Source organism: Bidens hawaiensis, unplaced genomic scaffold, assembly GCF_021521415.1.
Source record: "Bidens hawaiensis isolate Kalapana, Puna unplaced genomic scaffold, B.hawaiensis_p1.1 tig00071603_1, whole genome shotgun sequence".
In the NCBI taxonomy this organism is placed as follows: domain Eukaryota; kingdom Viridiplantae; phylum Streptophyta; class Magnoliopsida; order Asterales; family Asteraceae; genus Bidens; species Bidens hawaiensis.
This window is the reverse complement of record NW_027502524.1, coordinates 34301-39563: the sequence shown is the minus strand read 5'-3', so window position 1 is coordinate 39563 and position 5263 is coordinate 34301. Positions and strand designations below refer to the sequence as shown.

The following is a 5263-nucleotide window of genomic DNA, read 5'->3' as shown; positions in this document are numbered from 1 at the left end:
CTCTGGGGACACTGTTAACCCAGAAACGCATTTAATACCCTCTGGGGACACTGTTAACCCAGAATCCCATTTAATAACCTCTGGGGACACTGTTAACCCAGAACACTGTTTCGGGCCTTACAATTTTAGCAACTCAGACAATTACCATCTTAATACATTACCGTACGATTCCCGTACAATAAACATTATATAAATACATTCATTTCCATGCGATCAGCATGTACTTAAACATTTTGATAGAAACATGCTTTCCGCCCCGGGAAAATATTTAAAACTGTTCAGTAAAAAGGGGCTCGTGAAACTCACCTTCTCGTGAGTCAGTATGTAGTACAGTGTACAGCTATGAGCCTGAATCTGTAATATGATACCTAAGTCGTTACTATACAATTTCCATAAATTAAATCCGTGTCAACCGGTACATCTGGGGACACTGTTAACCCAGTACTGTACTCGATCCGGGGACAATGTTAACCCCGAAACACTTCTCAGGACTTAGATTGTGATATCGTTAGAGTTTGACCGTCAAAATTATTATTATTTTGTTTTCCTCGTTTCGCGTGCCTAACACTGTTATCCGTTTTTATGTTTCAAAATGAGTTTGGTCACACACGACCCGAAAATAGTTGTTACTGATATTTTAATTAAAGTGGTGAAATTAGAGCTCCGTTTAGACGTCCCGTTTGGCCGCGGGGCCTGTTTTCGTCTTTAATACACCGGAAACTGTTAAATCGGGTAAAAATACCCAAATCATCCGAATTATTTTCGGATGATTTATTTTTACTTGATTAACTTAGTTTCATGAAAATAGTCCATTTTTAAGGTTTTTATACACCGGTCAGCTCGCTTAGGCGAACTTTGCCGGTTTACGCGTTTTAAGCTTTAAAAGTTTGTTTTTATGTTCTTTTTAGCACAAATAATTATCCGTTTAGTCTCGGATCTTGAAATTTTGTACAAATCACTTTTTGACAGTAAGGAATTTTATAAAAATATTTCCAGAATTAATTTTTATATTTAACACTTATTTATCTATTTTTAAACGTCATTTAAACACCAAATATGTCGAAAATACCAAACGACCTTAGAAAAATCCCAAATTTTTTGGGATGACCCCTGCCATCCACATGGTTCCCTGTAATTTTTCCAGAACCAAAATCTCATTTTTCATGCCATATTCACTAAAACCGAACTAGAAAACCCTAGAACTCGTTTTACCGAAAAGCCTACTTAGACTTCTCCAATGGACCTGAAATTTTTTGTGTGACTTTTAAATGTTATGAAAAGCTTATCTGGAATTTTCCAGAATTTTTCATGATGTTTAGCTATTTTTCACCATTTTTAGCCAAAACCGAGCATTAAATTTACCAAATATTCATCCTTTATCCAAAAATTACCAAATTTTCACAAATCTCATATTTTCATGTGTAGATCATCTCTGTGAAATTTCATGACTCAACTCTAAGTCTATCACAATCTGTCCAAATCATATAAATCATACGAAAAACCGAACTACCTTGTGTTTCTAGCTTTAGATCGCCAAGATCTTGCTTTCTAGCCTTTGCTAGCAACTAGATATAACACCTACAAGCACAATAACACCACACCAAGCAAGTTACACCCACAATCAAGCCATTTCTTTCATGGTTTCGGTTAAGACATCAAAACAAAGATTTTAAACGTAAAAATTCGTTTTTGACTCTTTTAACTCCTTTCTTGGACCAAGATCCCTTGTATAACTTGTATACATCACTTGATCATGCAAGAATCGGTTTCATCTCGGGTTTTCACCCATTTTTCACTTGAAACCTCATTTTCTCAAGATTATGGAATAAAAACTATGAATTAACCCTTACAATCATGCTTTTACCTTGTGATTCTTGTTAAAAATCAAAGATTTTGGGATGAATGTGTGAAGGATGGAGAGAATTTGGGAGTTTGGATTTTAGAAAAAAGAAAACGGAAGCCAAGGGGGAACCCCCTTGGTCCGATCGGTCTCTTAAGGGTGTGGGGTGGGGCCCACACCTTCATTCTTGGCCACACATTCGGATTGTGTAATCCGGATAATGTTGTGGATAATCTGGTTCAGTTTGTTTTTCGGTTAAACGTTTAATTCGGCTTAAAACGAGGCCTAAACGGTCGTTTTTCGGCTTAAAAATAAAATTTATATAAAACCGATTTAAAAACTTTAAAAACTTAAACCATGACATTTATTGACTTAAAACATCATATTATTAATAACTGCACATCTTTTTCGGCTTGATTGATCATCTCTTGCTTGGTTTGGTATTAAAGGTTTCGTTTAACGTACCGACGTACCATTAAATCGAAATTCTTTTTCCGTGCTTTAATTCACTTATCCCGGAGCTTTAATGCTTTGTAAACATTACTAAACATCATATACTTCGTCTATAACGTAATCTCCGATTCATTCGGGTTTCAATAACTGTCAATCGGTTAACTGTACTTCCAATACGATTAACGGTATACTCGAGTATAATTCGTACCGTGAATCATATATACTCGTATATACACATTATAATTCATATATTCAGTATTAAATAACACGTAAATAGTATATACCGGCTAGGGTATACCTGAATTTGCCGGAATCGTTACAGAAAATCAGAAACTAAAACTCTAAACTGAAACGATAAAACCTGACAAACACGGTTAGCACCGATTCTCCGTTTCTTTAATGCTTCTTTTGACTAACAACGATTCACCACGAAAATAGGATCTTGATTTGTTGTCTTAACTCGTTCTTGCTTAACCAAAAAACTTGTTTCTTTGGTCAAATAGCAAAACAAAAAGAAAATTAAAAATAATCTTATTTCTCTTTGGTCTTCTGCCACGAATAACAAGGAAGAAAAGGAAGTAATCTTTCACTTTTCCATGAATGTAATGGCTCACAAGCCCCAAGAAAATAATAGTATATCTTTTCACTATCGTCTTCGCGAACAACGCCCAAGGACCAAATAAATCAAAACTCCATGCCTTTCACGTCAGCTCTAATCGTATATGCTAAGTGGCGGCGAACTGTGGTTGATAGCGGCGGAGCGCGGTGGTGATGCGTGGACGAATTTCGAAACAGAACCTAACTAAAGACCTCGATGGCTGCGATCCTTCTAGCGACGCTACTGCGGCGAGAATCGGATGGCGGCAACGGCGGAACCCTAGCGACTGCTAGCGGTGACGCGACGGTACAGGAAACGGTTCAACGTGTTCTTCGGTGTGTAACGAACCTGGCTTTGATACCACTTGTTAGGAATAAACACACACGAACCGAACACAAACACGGAAGCAATAAACGAACACAAGGATTTAACGTGGTTCAGCCTAAACTGACCTACATCCACGGGTGACAACTAGGTATTTCTTTTATTGAGTGACAATGATTACAAGTACATAATGTGGTTTATATAGAAATTGAACTAGGGTTTGAAAATTATTGAACAAGAAATCCAAACCGGGTCGGGCTACGATCTGGCCACCTTACACCCGTCTGTCCTTTGGACTTCAACTGATAAACCGGGCCAACAAGGCCTACAAACCTGACATTGACAACTAACACAATATAATCTATGAAAAGCACACACTATAGAACTGTCTCTTAAATCTACCAGGATGAGTCATCCAGAACAACTGCAAAAATTAAAAAGAAAACAAGAAAAAACTAACTTTATGGTGACTCTTGGTTGAGTCCTACCATTTCAAAAGAATAAATCACTATTCCTTACAAGCACACACCACTAATGTATGTGTTTACGAACACTAATTATACTTGTACACTTCTCATGAACCCTCTACGAAAACTTAAGAATCATATGATAATAATGTAGTTAAGCTTATAAGATAAATATATTTCCCATGATGATATAATGCTTACTAAACATTAACATGTCACAAGAATGACACAATACTATATATACAAATGATGATGTCATATAATACATCCCACTTGTCCTGCTGACGTTCCTAATTACGTCCACGTTGGCACACCTTCTAAATTCCAAGCTTAGTTGGACCAGCCGCCTTGCGTTGGCCCCTTTATTTTTTTATTTTTTAACAATTCTATTTTCATCCGCCCAATCACAACCATCTTAGAAAAGTTAATCCTAATTATTTTTTTTAATTACCATTAAAATAACCTAGAACATTAATAATTAAAATATCCCAATTTTTTTGAAAAACAACTTTAGATCAAGGCATATATATATAACCAAGACCAACCTCAGTTTTAGTCACTTCAAGTCTTCAACACTCCACCGCAACTACAACAGCCAGCATACATGGCAACTTCATATTCATGGGACGAACTTCTTTACCAACACAATTCCCACCCATTCAACCAATTGAACTCCGACATGCTGGCGGCCGAGTTTCCAAAATTAAATTCGGCTATCATAAAAAAAGAGAAGGCTGCCGAAAATCCAAAAAAATTAAAGTCATACCGTGGCGTGAGAAGGCGGCCATGGGGAAAATTCGCTGCAGAGATACGGGATTCCACACGAAATGGGATCCGGGTATGGCTGGGGACATTTGACAGCGCTGAAGCCGCTGCCATGGCATATGATCAGGCCGCATTTTCTACACGGGGCCCGCATGCGGTGTTGAATTTCCCGGTGGAGAGAGTTAAGGAATCGTTGAAGGAGATGAAATATGGGTTAGAAGAAGGGTGTTCGCCTGTTATGGCATTGAAGAAACGACATTCTTTGAGGAGGAAACGGGTGGCTGGAAAAAAGAAGCCGGCAGCTGCCACCGTAGTGAAAGAAGTTGATGGCTACGGCCAGACATTGGTTTTTGAGGATTTGGGTGTGGATTATATGGAAGCACTTCTGCTACTTGGTGAAGCATCAACGCCATTGATTTGAAATAAATAAAATTTTGGTTTTGATTTTGTAAATTATTAAGAAATACTGACACATGCCTTGTTGGATTCTGTAACAATTTTACCTGTCGTCTTGTGTTATAAATTATGGGCTTCACCGTTTAAATTAAACGTACTTTAGCTAAATTTTACGTGTCATGTTGTAGCGGTGAATTAATATGTGTTTCCTTGTTATTAGTTAAGTTTGTTATGAAATCAACATTAAATTAAAAAAAACTAATCTATCAGGAAAAAAAAAACAGTATCAATATACACGTATAGCTCATAATAAAAATATTAACATATTAAACATTACGAAACCAGCAAAGGAACTACCAACCATTTTTTATAAATAACTTACGTATAAAAAAAATGCACGGTAGCAATACAAAACACAAA

At 36.9% G+C, this 5263-nt stretch overlaps 1 pseudogene; it reads left to right on the top strand.

Annotated features, from left to right (window-relative positions):
• Window positions 1-4286: 4286 nt before the first annotated feature.
• LOC143605817 (ethylene-response factor C3 pseudogene) lies at window positions 4287-4908 on the top strand (annotated as a pseudogene).
• The last annotated feature ends 355 nt before the right edge of the window (window positions 4909-5263 follow it).